This window comes from Etheostoma spectabile, chromosome 9, assembly GCF_008692095.1.
Source record: "Etheostoma spectabile isolate EspeVRDwgs_2016 chromosome 9, UIUC_Espe_1.0, whole genome shotgun sequence".
NCBI classification, from domain to species: Eukaryota; Metazoa; Chordata; class Actinopteri; order Perciformes; family Percidae; genus Etheostoma; species Etheostoma spectabile.
The window spans coordinates 22,935,576-22,951,043 of record NC_045741.1 but is presented as its reverse complement, the minus strand read 5'-3'; the positions used below and the strand labels follow the sequence as shown (position 1 = coordinate 22,951,043).

General features: G+C 40.3%; 1 protein-coding gene and 1 long non-coding RNA gene across 2 annotated transcripts in view; both read right to left on the bottom strand.

The window, feature by feature from the left end:
- fryl (furry homolog, like) overlaps positions 1 to 15,468 on the bottom strand; it is a 74,805-nt gene that overhangs the window by 26,907 nt on the left and 32,430 nt on the right.
- LOC116695926 (uncharacterized) lies at positions 8,970 to 11,138 on the bottom strand. Its single transcript, XR_004333589.1, has 2 exons — positions 11,074 to 11,138; positions 8,970 to 9,014 (listed from the first exon to the last, which is right to left on the bottom strand). It is a non-coding gene; the product is annotated as an uncharacterized LOC116695926 (long non-coding RNA).

Genomic DNA, 15,468 nt, shown 5'->3' with positions numbered 1-15,468 from the left:
AAGCACTGACTCCAGCAGCTGTCCACTCCTTGTGAATCTCCCCACATTTTTGAATGTTTTTTTTTTTCCACAATCTTGACTAGGGCGCGGTGATCCCTATCGCTTGTACACTTTTTCTGACCACAGTTTTTCCTTCACTTTGCCTCTCTATTAAGTGTGTTGGACACAGAGCTTGAGAACAGCCAGCCTCTTCAGCAATAACACTTTTGTGTCTTTCCCTCCTTGTGCAATGTGTCGATGGTCGCCTTTTGGACAGCTGTCAAATCTGAGTCTTCCCCAGTTTGTGTAGGCTTCAGAACTGGACTGAGAGACCATTTAAAGCCCTTGCAGGGTGTTTTGAGTTAATCAGCTGATTAGTTTGTGGCACCAGGTGTCTTCAAATTTAACCCTTACACAATATTCTAATTTTGTGACACACGGAATTGGGATTTTCATTTGTTGCCCATTCAAATCATCAAAATTAAATGAAATAACATTGAATGCATCAGTCTGTGTTGCAATGAATAAATATAATGTACAAGTACACACCCTTTGAATGCATTAACTGAAAAAAAAAATAAATCAAGTTTTTCAAAATATTCTAATTTACTGGCTTTTACCTGTATAGATCAACACACAGCATTATCTGTATCTGTTTACCACATGAATTATCTGTATCCGGATCCGTACTCGGTCGGACTGCGGGGGCTAATACCGGAAGTGGTCAGATTAACCCGGAAGTGGGTCGGGTTCTTTGAAAGGTGCGGGGTTTAACCGGTTATGTGTTTTATTAAGCGCAATTGATATGAGTTGATCAAAAATTGTTATATTAATTGCTGATTAGAAAACTATTCATGACAGCATCAAGCTTCACTCATGGTGCTGTCATGGGAAAAAACAAACTATAAAACGAACGTTTTGCAACAATGAATAAACACATCATTGCAATTAGGAAGTAAAATGAAGGAAAAGAGTTTGTTCATATCAATATAACTTTCTTTTTTTAACTTTATTTTTTTATGATCAGGTGATTTTTTTTTTTGGTTCTTTTTTATTTTTTTATTTCCACACCAGGTATATAGTGTGTGTGTGTGTTGTGTGTGTGTGTGTGGGTGAGTAAGAAAGAGACACAGAGAGAGAGAGAGGGGGCGGGGGGGGGCAGCTGACAGTAAAAAAAAAAAAAAATCTCCTGGAGGAGACGCAACGGGAGTCCAATTAAATCAAGCAGCACGTCTGCACACACGTTCACCAGAAATCTACTGGTTACTATGTAAGGACTACAAACCCCACGTTCACCAGCAATCTACTGGTTACTATATAAGGACTACAAACCCCACGTTCACCAGAAATCTATGGTTACTAAGTCTGTAAGTACTATAAACCGAAGTTAAAAACAAACCTGAAGCTGAAGAAACCCTAAACGTTAACGGAACAGATCCACAGACCCGACTGCCTGCCTGAGGAGCGGGAGCGAGCGAGCGCGAGAGAGAGAGGACGAGCGAGCGAGCGAGCGAGAGGAGAGAGAGAGCATTTCTCCATGTTCTGTGTGGTGTGTGGTGGTGGTGTGTGTGGATTGATCCGAGCGGGTTTGTAGGCGGGGGCGCTGTGATTATCACCGACGCTGCGCGGCCAGTTGAGGAGTTTATTTCAATCCGAGCACGGCTATTGATCATATTACTGGATAATACTTGTACTCGGCAAAAAGTGCGTATCCGTACCGGATACTCGTTTCGCCGGATACTCGGATCACCCCTAGTTAAAACCTTGACCTCTTGCAGTACTTCTGAACACCACTGTGTGGTGCTAGTGTCATGGTAAGTGAACCTGTGCTGATAACCTCAGAAAGTTTTACAGTACAGGCAGATGAACCAATGTCTCATCATTTTTTTAAAATGATGCTTAGTTTGTTGTGTATTTAAGACATTACAATTATATCACGTCGTGTTGATTGCCACCTTTACATTCAAGACCGGATGCTTGACGAAGGCTGACAGGTCAAAACAGGGAAGATTGCTATTGTGCTAGCCAATGTATCCCAGTGAAAGGTAAGGTACTCCATTTCTGTTTGAACTTTGGACATGTTACTTTCCTGTTCTGCGCTGAATATGTGGTTAGGTTTGTGAAATTTCTCGGTGATGCACACTCCTACCTCAACCTAATTTTCGTACTCATACACATGCTTCGGCCAACTATCAAAGATAATTTGTGTGTAATCAAGAAGGCTAAAATTGTAACATTTCTCTAACCTTCTTGTCCTGAGAATACCAGGATGTTGTCCCAGCCACTTGTAGAATGTAGCCATCAGGAAAGGCCAACATTGTCAGCTACAGGTCCACAACACAACACTGCAGACATGGCCTGGAAAATTAAAGAAGCTGTTAGTACAGTATGTATTGATTGTATTGTATCTATGTAACTGATTTCAACATTGATATTTTTATTTATGTTTGTGTGTACCTTTAGCGCACAGTACTGATGTCGGTTGATCTGCATATTTCGTCACTGTAGCGGTCCAGGGGAGTGAACATAATGGTGAACGGCCCAGCCCAGTGATCGAACAGCATGACAGACTGTGCTCAGCAGACTGCTGGGGGAAGATGGTCCTCCTGTGTACTGAACATAACAAGTAACAAAATTAATATACAAGACACTTTGTTTTATTACTCTAACTTTAGAAGACATTTCGTGCAAGTGAGTTGTGACTGACCGATATGAGTTGCAAGACATACCTGGGACATTCTGAATGATATTGGCCACAAGTGCAACTAAAGTGACAGCGAATGTCCTTGAGTGTGTCAGAGTCCTTGTCATTTCAGCCTCAAGCAAACTGCCTGTAGATCAACATACTCAAGCAGCGTACTGTTCAGAGAGGTGGCTCTCTCCATCTAACCTCCACTCGCTCTGTAAAAAGTCAAATCAAAGAAATTATTGCGGTGTTATAAAACGGTTCCAGTTATTCAATTATATAAATGTACTAATCACCTGGTACAAGATCATTGTGGATTACATACATCTGACTGATAACACCAGCATCAGCCAGCAGCTCAAATATCCGGACCAGGGACCCTGAGGATGTCACGGCGCCTGCGCCGCTTCATGTTCTGCAGAATAAAGAGAGTAGCATTGTAACTTTGTAAAACTGTCTTAAAAAACAAACAAAGATTTGTGGCAGAAATAACCTAGTATCAATGAACTGCAACTCTCAGGTCTTCTTTCTAGAGCTTCTGTTATGATGGGATTTAGCTCCTCTATCAACTTCTTAAAAAGGAGGGGAAAGGTAGATGTAAATAAATAAATAGTAAAAGATTTTGACAAGTATATCAAAGTGTAGCAGAGGCATTAAGTACACAAAGATCATGGTCAGAGTTTATTAACCTGAAGGCCACAGGGTTGGTCCTGCCAGCCCAACACAAGAGACTCTGTGATGTCCAGCTCTCAGAGCGCATCATTGGAACAATGTGTTGAACAGAGAGGAGGGGACGGAGTACCAACAATCTATTAACACACAGAAGAGCAATGTCATGGCTGAAATGCAAAAATAAGAATGAGTTAGTAGCTGTTCACTGTTATGTTACAAGGGTCCTATGTTTTTAGGTTTTGGAAATTCGAGAGTACACATAGGATACGTATACTTATGTCTGCTGTTGCATATTTCACACTTACACATTCTAAGACTTGAAAATTAGAAGATATTTGTGTATATTTAAAACTTTAATGTGTGTTAATGGAATGTTTTCTGCAGAGGGTTCCTGACCTTGAATCATAACTGTAGTCGCCTGTCCGGCGTGGACGCCAGCGTCTCGGCGGGGAGCAGAGGACGGACGCCAGGGTGGAGGGGACGAACACATGGAGGAGGAGGACGAGGAGGGACGAGGAGGCCGAGCTGCAGCAGAGAATCAGGTAGTTCCTCCAAAGGCGACGTAGGAGGTCACTGCTGTTTAGCTGTTCAATTTCTTGGATTGATGGGGCTGCGAACGTGGACATAAAACAGGAGATTATAACAACCTAAGCCCAGAGAATGAAGGCCTTTGCTGGCTATGTTGGGGCCCTCACACAAAGGCAGCATGCTACATCAAGCTTTGCCATTTACATTTACATTTTTAATCTTGTGTCACACAATTAGACTGAAGTTATTATTGGTACAAGACCTTAATCCTAGCACATAATGTCATCTGGCCTTTTTAAAGCCGGTCTATAATAAAGACACCCAGAATGACAAAAACACACTCCAATACAATGATGCAACGGACAGAAAACAAAGAGGCTTGATTGAAACAACTTGATGTCAACTTGTGAGACAGTAGTTGCAAGCGGGTGTAGGCAAACATCCATGCATAGTTGAGGGAGTGGGACAATGTTGGGCAGGGGGCCCTGCCGCATGTAGCTGGAGAAGCTGAGACCCAGGGGTCCTGGCCCTGAGTAACATGGGCAAACACCCAGATGTGCGAGGGGCTCACCACATCAAACTGGTGGCTGATGGAGATGAACTCCCACTCTGCAAGCGTCTGAAGATCAATCCCACTGGGACAGTACAGCAGGTTGCTCTACAGAGAAAAACACAGACACAAATTGAGTCTTGGAGTATTTGTCACTTCAGATTCTGTAAATGAGAAATGGCATTTATACCTGGTCAGCTCCTGTGGAGAGATGAAGCTCTCCAACACGGATGCACTTAATCTGTCATTACATCAATGGCCATTCTCATCACCCTGACAGAAGAAATATCAGAAAACAATTGTAACCTAAAAAAAAACCCACTCATACACATATGACTTATATCTGTCAATTGCAAAAAACCAAACAAAAAAAAACACTGTTTTGGTTATTACCTGCCAATGCCAGTGCAGTGTGCAGTGCCCGGACCTCTTGAGGACGTTAACAGACAGCGCGTGTGGCAGGGGCGGCAGCTACAAAGCAAACCAATGCTAAACCTCCACTACATGCGCACCCCTAACAGAGGAGTACGTTCCAGGGACACAGAACGACCGCTGCTTGAACCCTGTAGAAGAAAAGTATAATTAAAACCTTATAAGTTGGGACATTAAGTCACTAAACCATCAAAAAACATGACAAAGTACACTAATGCATATAAAGACACAAAAATCACTCATAATGAAGTAATACAGCTAGGGCTTTCAGACAAACCTGTGCATCGTGGCTCTTGTTGCTACGTCTGCACTGCCTGCCTCCATTGGCTGTGAGCTGCAGTAGCATCTTGACAGCGTTGTCCACAAAGTGGGGTGACATCAGTCACACCTTGGACAATGAAGTAGGCAAAGCCTGAGAGAACATCCTCACGCCACTCTGGGAAATCAACCTCAGGGCCTCGGAGAGTAATAGGCAGTAAAGAAGGACCGTGAGCTCCTCATCCATGTGGAGGGTCAGTCTAGAGAAGGAGAAGGAGCAGACATTGGAAAATGTATGGAAGGTCCACCTAAACTACAGTAGATTGTTGTAACTTGATGTGTCTGCAGTAAGGTAGAGGAAGGTGAAGTACTTGGCTAGAAGCTCTAGTAGGTCTTGTCTGCTCATGCCATCTGGTATCAGTCTTGGGATGGCGGCCACACACGTACGGAAAAGATCGATCTTCGGCTCCTCTCTCCCCTGTGGTACAAACGGCTCATGAAAACCTTCTATAGTTCAGAGGTAACGCAAACAGTACTTGGAGAATACCAGGAGTGTGGTCACCTACGTAATCATGTCTCAGGCTCCTGTGTGGAATCTGCACATTGGTCATGCTCAGGGAGCGTCCCACTTCCTTATCCAGGGTGCGCAGGATGGTGTCCAAGGCTCTTCTTACTTGTGGGTAGTACAGTGACATGCCGGGAATACCCAGCAGAGTCCTTTACTCGAGGAAAAAAAAAACACACGATATTTAAAAAAAAAAAAAAAAAAAACTAAAATGCCTCTTATCTTTTCTGAAAGTCATGTTTTGAAATTACAAACACCTATGACCTTGGCTTCTCAATCGTGAGAGTGGTATGAGGAAGATCTTTTGACACGCAGGGTGTTGCCAGAGGGCATGATGATCCAGTTGTAGGCATAGGAGGTCCCCATCTTTCTGCTGTAGGCTGTCGCAATCACCAAGAAGGCTCGCAAACCGATATTCATCCTCTTGTAGAGAGGATAGAGGGAAGGTATGACAGAGAGAGAATCTACTAATACTCAATAACATCACAACTAAAGTCTTGTCTCTAATTTACCTCTGGATTGAGGCAAAGGTTTTGTGAGACTTGCCCACACACAGGAGGTCATAGATGATCTCCTTCATAGCAAAGTCCAGGCTTTCTGTAACAACCAACAGACCAGCAATCACTTACACACAGGCGACTACACGGCTTATTCTTAGGTTTAGTCAATGTAAGACCCAGGTACAGTATGTCACCATGCTCCAAGCTTACCTGAGTATGAACTGGATGATCTGACAAGATGTTGAGGGGGTGGTCCCTAGGCACCACACTCGGGAGCCTTTAGGGAAAAGTGCTGAAACAATGTGAGTAGTCGACTAGTGGAAAAGGGGGGGGATATTATAAGCTATATAGTCCAACAACAAAGCCCAATATTTAAATGACTTCTACTGATCCAATCAAAGGGGTTGATTTTGTGTGGGTGTGTGTGTGGTGTGTGTGTGTGTGTGTGGTGTGTGTTGTACTCGGTGGTCTTGAAAACTGACCCTGTGTGACGGGTATTACTCTCACACTTGATCCTGATGATGTAGACCATAGCAGTCTGTAGAGCGACTCTAGTGCCACACGGGACATTTTAGGTCTTTGTTCGTGAGAAAGGGAAAAAAAAAAAATGTAAGCAACTCAATAATTACAGCAATTTAACTACCCACCTGTGAGCTTATGAGATCAGGTTGTTTGAAACTTGACAAAACGGTTTGATGTAACATCAGAAAAAACTAGAGATTTTTAAAGGAATAGCCATCAGTAAAACTAGTGAAATACAACTATTTTATGGTCTTTTGGAAGAAAGCTGAATATGGAGACATCATCTTAACCCAAAGAAAACGTCTTAAGAAAATAACCAAGCGTCGTTGCAACCAATTTATAATAATCCAAAACTGTGTCCTGAAAAAGAAGAACAGTTAATATTTCCAGACTTTTTGAAAAACCACCAAGTTTCCACCTATGATAAATACATATTGAAGAGATATGCGCACTGGGCCATCTGTGAGCGACCATGCTCAGAGCGTGTAATGTGGACATATTGCAAGGATTCCATACTTACGACAGCTTAATATTGGCTTGATGGAAGTTTGCCGTTTTTTCCAAATGAAATGAGGCACCTATACCCAAGCTTCTCCACCTTTCTATCCAACCACGTCACTGCATCTCTTTTTCCTCTTAACATTAACATAGATTAACCACAAAACAGATTGATACTGGAAATAGCTTAATAAAAATCAACAAGGCCTTTTAAAATTTTTTCAATCTGAACACATTTTAAGACAGAGACATCACAGCCTGGGCCTGTCCCTAGATTAGCAGTTATCTTTGTGCACATGCTTTCAAATATGGCATGCCATGCTTGACTTAATACTTAAACTATAGACATAGACACTAACAGCCATGTCAAAGGCAGATGTCTCAAAACTAAGGGGTTACAGTGAGTGAGAATAATCTTTTTGTGGATTGTGGTGAATTGACATTTTAAGAAAAGCGCAGCTGATTGCCAAACCACAGTTCAGCAGATCCTTTTGTCTGCAACACTTTGTCATCTCTTTCCGGCTGAATACTAATAAATCACAGTCAGACAGAACAGTATGAGCACAAACAAATGTGCTTTCCAATGTCAACCAGGGCTTCCACCTGAGGGCAGCATTTTACATCATCTTTAATATTTTTTTTTTTTTTTTTTTATATCACTATGGAATAATTGAGTTCCTAATTAAATAGGACATAAACATACTTATTGACTTGAAACTAATAAAAGTAGTTTTTTTTTTTTCCTTTTCTCACATCCGGTATTGTACACGAACCATGGGGACACAAGACTCATGCATTTATTAACCTGGTTAGTTTGGTCTGCGTTGATTCAAGATCTTTAACGTATGTTAATGTGTTAATAGTAGGGGATTGAGAGAACCACTGCATACAGAGCTTGATTTTGTTAGAAATCCGGAAAAAAAAAAAAATAACAGTGCGTGCACATTAAGGATGTCGATTAACGGTTTAATAAAAACAATCCCTCAGTCCTAATGTCAAAGCCAAAGCACAGTGGGGCTGCTGCCAGCCAGCCTTTTACCAACCCAACAGAAAAAAAACTGGAATGGAGCACTGCCGCACAACTGAATTCCTGAAAAATCAAGTTTATTTCTTTGTATTAATGCTTCAAAGACTTTCTCCGACCTCTGGTAATAAATACAGGAATGCACAATATTTAAATTTATAATCAAAAATTAAATCGATAAGTTACTACTTTTTTAAATTGAAATCCATTTTCCATCCGCGATCTACATTTCCTCACAGTGAACCAGCATGGGCAGTGTCCTAGGAAGTGTAGGTGACTCTTTTAAATATCAACTCAACAACAGTGTGGGGTATTAGTGATAAACTTCTAGGTTACAGCTGAATCATCCACATATCGAATATACCTTTGCATCCTAAAGAGAAATAGCTATCTTATCCAAAGAGGCAAATATTTGAAAGCCTATATGACCATACGGTACGTGACTCACTATATACTGCATCCCTAGTGAACAAAACATGTATTACAGTAAAATCTAAATAGACTAGATAGACCAAAAGTCAACACCAACTGCCCAAAAACCAAACCAGCTCAACAACAAGCCTAAAACAAACATCACAAGTTACAGTAGTTCACGTGATCTCTTCCCACGCAACGTCACAGCCGCTACAGTAGAATGAACTAATACCAATTAGCCAGCAGCCAGGACTGTACAACCCCACAGCTACGTCTCGTCAGGACCTGGACCATTGAAAGGAATGGGGCACAGGCAGGGTCACTGACACCAAATAACTCACCTGCAGCGTCTCAATCTGCTTTCGGATGCTGTTGTTAGACGGCATCTGCGAGTCAGCGTGAGAAAAAGATCAAATGACAGGAGACAAAGAATGTGGGTTTGGGGAGGGACACATGCAAGTTATAGGCAAAAACAAAGACATAACCTAAACAAATGCAAGAGCCATCCAAAGTCTCTTTGTTCTTGTCAGGTGGCTAAAATGAGACACATTGAACTGTTAACATGCCACTTTGGATTTATTAGAGGCTGCTAGTCCTAAAAACAGTTACATTGGTATTTGATATGGTATAACATATAATGAATTTAAAAGTGAAAATGCAAGCAAAGTAAGGTGTGCTGTGGTCTGGAAATCACACAGTGGACAGAGAGAAAAAACGAATAGGGGAGTGGATATAGGGGGAACACAGAGGATGGGAAAGGACATTTAAAGATGTGAATGGGAAAAGGAGTATAAAAACAAAATGCTCATTTCACCTACAAAGCTAAGAAGCAGCGACACCAAATCAGTAGTCCATTCAAACCATGTCAGCACACTCAAAATACTAGCGCTGTATTTTAACCCTGTGGGGATCATACTTCAAAAGTACGGCAGCCAAAATATGGCGTTTATTTTACCACCAATATTGATAGGTTTGAGAAATCCATTAACATAATTTTTCCCTCTGTTGGTGTAGTGTTTGTTAAAAAAACATGCACATCTGGATATTTGTCCTTATTCTTCTTGCAGTTTATGTCAAGTCAAATAAATCACTAAATAATTGATCTGAGAACATACACAATGCACACCTTTGCATGCAAATGCATTAAAAAAGTGAACTGTACTATTTCATGTTTTGTTGTAATTTGGTTAAATCACATTAATTACATGCTAATTGTGCCTTTGATCAACATAGTTATTGGTATGTTTATTTGCATTCCCCCCAAAGGGGGTCTGAGGGTCTAGAGACGTTGTCTCCCAGGAGGATAACACCTCTCATCCTTACTTTAATTTGTTTTATCATCATATTATTTATGAGCACAACGGGTTAAAATCACTGGTTGGACAAGAAGCCCTAATCAACTAAAAATCACTACACTCGAGCCATCACGCAAACCCGCAAAGATGATCCAATCAAAGAATCGCCATCACCACTCGAAGACTGACTCATTATGATTTTCAAATTAAGGAAGCTAAAACAATTACAACAGTGAAAGGAGGAATGCTAGGATGAGATCACTGAGAAGACAGACGGCCATTTCAAACCATTAGTAATCATCATCACAAGGAAGCAATACAGAATCTACCACCACAAGATCATACAATCTCCACAAATGGGTCAATCAATTAGAAGGAAAAAAAGGCAGTTGCTGAGGCATCAGTGAGCCAGTAATTTGGTCAAAGCGCTTCTGGGTCGGATTGGCTTCCAGATAGTCAGGGGACAGGAGGGAAAGCAGGTTTGATCGGTTCGTAATGGGTTTGCAAGGAGTTTTAAAACAGCACTTGAGATAACATAATTAAGTAAGGGGCATCAGCTAAGATGTGGGATATTTTGCAGGTTGAGTTTAAAAATACAGATAGGTTTATTTAATTCTCTGTGAAATAAGTGGGTTCACACTGTTGATTATTAGTGATACCTAATAACATTTATTTCATGCATGTATTTGTCCCTTTGCCAGCTTTTTTTTTTTTTTTAAACAAAGACTTTACTATTACATTATCACAATCAAGTTGCTATTCCTGTCCAGATCTAGTTGTTGATGATGGAGGGAAGGTACATTATGATCTTTAGACGAACCACAGAGCACACACTTCACAACCAAGGCAACTCTTAGATCAGTGGTAATTACAGCTGTACTAACCAATAGAATATACATAATACCAATAATGATTTCTTTTAACATTTGTAAACGTTGATGCTTCCACATTGTAATCGATGAACTTTTCATTTTAGATTTGATAACACAAGTCATAAGACCTCTGAGCTTTACGCTAAAAATAGGCGTTGCCAAGTATGAGGTCCTAAAATACTTTTTTCTGAAGAATGCAGTCATGTGTCTACTCTTCGGACACAAAAGTACACACTTTGTGGAAAAGGATTGCGTGTGAAGGCTCGGGCTAGCAGTACCTTTAGGTGCGAGAGGCAGTTCTGGAGGAAGATGTGCCAGTTGTTGAGGAAGAACTGCTTCTGACAACACACAGCAAGCATGTCACCAGGGATACAGAGCCGGGGAGATAAACAGTGTCAACATAAAAAAAGCTAGAGATAAGTAGGTCTGTCCTGAATGATGTGTTTTGTATGCACACTTTGTAATTTAGCATCTGAAAAGACACGGTAAGCACAAAAGCACTGCACACTACAGACAGGCCAACAACAACAACAACAACACAAGCTGAGACTTTAGAATCTTTTTTATGACACAGGATCACAAATTATTACTAAAAAGTCTGGAAGCATACATTGAAAAACCTCACTATATTAAATACAGATTTATTTAAAAAAAAAAAAAAAAAAATTCCTGAGAGAATTTTTGGAGTTGGTCAGTAAATATAGAGAAAAAGAGTGAGGCTGTTTTTATTTTTATAATATTTTTGATGAAGGTGACGGACTGGCTGTGCTTGGGGTCCAATGGAACGCTGACAAACTACAGGAAGTGTGAAACCCATGAAAAGGAAGTAGTAAATAGAGTTAGGGGTGGGGAGGGAAGACAGAAAAAAATAGGATGCTCTAATTATTACCAAGAGTGCTTCTTTCTGGAACTAAGGTCAAATGTTGTCTGGTACAGCTCTCCAAAAGTTCTTCAGGCAGGACATTGACGTTCATTTTGCACCGCCTGAGGATAAACGAGTCATTACCATGGTACGTTTTATGTGAAAAGAAAAAGAAATTAACTTGTGTAAAACTATGAAAATCGTTTTGGAAGGTGTACTCACAGCTGCGACAGGGATGAGGATCTCAACAAAAAGGCAGCCTAGAGCATGCTTTATGTCTTGTCCTTGACTTCAGAAATACGGGCACACTAAAAGAGGCACCAAGACATACGTGTATGAAGAATACACAATATGATACATACACAGAGATAAACTGCCAATGACGATACACACACAGTATTGAGATAAGATCAGTGCTGCAAAAAAGAAAAACGTGTGTCTTCACATCTCAACTCCAATTAAAATGCACATATGAATATTTGAAAGTGTTGTAAAACTAACTGATGCAGAACCAAAGAATGCAGGTCACATGGCAAGAAAAGAAAGAACCATAGGGCATCCTGTTATGTCATTTTTCCTCTTTAGCTGAGTCACTGAGGGGGAGGAAATCTTGTTTTATCGTATTATTGACTTAATAGAAGTCAAACCTAATCATAATTAATTTGTTTCTTAATTATCAGTACAATCTAAATGTCCTTATTGGGTCAGGCTATATAAAGAACATTGTATGGGTTGAAACCCATACGTACTGAAAATACTGAAATGAAATGGTGGACATAAACTACAGTATGTTACATTAAACAAATAGAAATCACGGTAGAGTTAAAGACCAGCGCGAGTTGTGTGTGTTTTTTTAGCACTGTATAGAGATTTAATGAAAAGGGCACAGCTCCGTTTCACAGCTCTTAGCAAAGCAGCGAAACACACATACACTTGCTACTTGGCAACTCACCTTTGATCGTTACTCATCTAACTTATGAGCCTTTGCTATGGACAGCTGCTGAGGTTCGAACAAAGGGCGGCATTGCAAAAAAAGAAAAGAAGTCTGGTGCCATTATGCAACCAAAACGTATCGCCTCACTTACTGTGCTAATCTTTGACAAATTGCATGAAAAAAGGACTTTTTAATTTACCTTGCATGAACTGAAAGGAAGCCTCAAAATCCTCCACAGGATATTTTCCACAGAAACTTCATGCCCGATGAGACTGATGATGCTTCTGGACCACATAGGGACTCTGCCTATTTAGGCCTGAGCTCCTTCAGTTCTGTGATGAACTTCCTTCCTCCTGCTGAAACCTGAGCAGACACACACAAAACACATACATCTACACTTAGAAACAAAACAAACAACTCCCTACACTAATGAGAGGTTAGGGCTGACTGACAAAGTGACTAATCAGCCGTAGTCAACTAACAGGCAGATTTAAGCGACTTACTTTGACTGTGTAAGGACTCCGATGACCTCAGCATACAGGTTCTGCGATGATGTGTACATTGCCAGTGTTGGCGCCACAGTACCTGTCAATTGAATTGAGTATATTTCATCAAGTCTTAAACAAATACATATCTTTTTTATATGCGGAAGACATTGTTTTCTATGACACTAACACACAACAAACACAACATGCACAAAACTGAACATGTGTTTTTACTTAAGTGTCATTAACGATAGTTTTATGTTGACACAATGACCATAGAGGCCAGACTACTAAAGAGACAAAGATATAATGAACTGCAAAGCCAAACCCAACAAGTGAGAGCGCCACAGCTAGATAGAGTGTATCGTAACACTGGTTATCTGTGTGCTTCTGCTTACTTACCCCTCTTTGTGTGTTTACAGTGCTTGAATGCCAGGTTTGAACTTCGTGTACTAGAACATCTGGCACTGGATTGAAGATGAATCTGTGACGTAAACATTGAATCATTGGTCTATTAGAAGCATGATAGTGTTCATTTTTCCTCTTTGCTACCATTCATTACCCTCCCTACAGGAGCCAAGCCAAGGACAACTTAGCTCTGGTCTCCAGGGATTGGCTTTCAGTTCAGAATGTGCATAGACTTGGATAGTCCAATTTAGAAACATAGATGGGGAGTGGTCTGTTGCCTTGGTTATTTACTGTGTTCCCCTGCTGGAAAGGCCCTCACTAACACTGCAGTTAATTTGTGTACCACAGAAAATAGTAAATAAAGTACAATCCTGTAAAATACTGTATAATGACTTTATTTGATATAGCACTTTTAAAGACAAAGTCACACAAGTGCTTCACATGATAAACAACACTTTTATTGTCATCAGTTTGCAAGAAAGACAATTAAAACCCTCACCAGTGGTGAATGCTGCACTGGCTGGCAGTTAAGGATAGCTAAATATATTTCAATGATTGGTAGCGATAAAAAGGGGAAAAAAAACCTCAACAAATGTATATAACTATTCTATTTGAAATTAAATCAGAAATCAAATGTAGTGCAAAACATGCACCTGTTTTGCAACTAGGAAGGTAAACTGTACCAATGCGGTTTTGACGTGATAGACCTACTCATTAGACTTTATTGATTAGATAATGTCAATATTAAGTCAAACAGTGCAATGCATTTGAGCTTGTGTATAGATTCAGCTGTCAACCCAACTGCAATACACTTTTTGTAGGCAGTTGTTAAATCAGTAAACAAAACAGAGTGTCAGTGTAGCTCACCTGTTTTAGAACTTCCACTGAAACTAAACAAACAAAATGAAAATCTAGGGCTAAGTCCCTCCGTTCCAGAAAGGTAATCTTTATCCCGGTGGTGCTGTTCATCTCTAAAAAGCAGAACACAAGATGATTTGAGGCAAAATCTTAAAACTGACACAAAAGTAACTGACATACAAAATAATCACTTATAAAAGGGAAGATGTCGTCGCAGGAATGAAGAAGATGAGCAGCTCACCCTTTGGACTTAGTACTAGAGCGAGGTCTGTACTATAGACTCGTGTTCAGTTGCCACTTATGCCGCCGGGTTACCAGTCAAACAGTTGTGCGCAGTAGTAGGAGGGTAAACAGTGTTCTGCTATTGAGCATCATAGATACTTATTAACTGGAAAACAATAACATACAAATGTTTAGATTGATCTCATATTTACTAATAAACCTGATTTCCACCACATTATGGGCATTTTTAATTCACAAATTAAATATGTATAGCGTGAATTAGCGAATAAAAGATGAAATCACATACAGAATTTTGTGTCTTTGCTAAGTGGCGATTCAAAACGAGTACAGTAAAGTAGGGCTAGTATAGATCAGAAGCTTTCTCAACTAGTGGTGACATGCAGTATGTAGCTATTGATTCCAACTGTTAATAATGTTCACTTTATTGGCCCTGAAGGGCAATTGGTTTTGCAGCACATAGATGTGCAACATAAAGCAAGCGTGAGTGTTGAGTTACACAGACTCAACTGTTGGGATGACATGTTAACAAATCAAAGTTTCTGCTTATGAGCAGCTCCACAACACATTTCATCAAGGACGATGTAAGAAGTGCTTTAAACCTAGCACTGCATTTACAGGCTTGACAAATCTAATGTTACAGATTATCTAAATGATCGGTTTGTTGCTGTATAGTAACAGCTGTATTCTTGTGGGGGGGGGGAAAGCATAAATAATATCCTATTACTACAGGAGTAAATCAAGAAACAGAAAACACAAAACGCAGAGCTCTTAAGACCCTCAATTTCCAAAATTCAGCGATTCCAGTGATAGTCAGACCAATAAATAAACATTGAAGGAAGGGTGGTCAGTTTGCATAAATATTTACTGTATGTATGTTGTACAT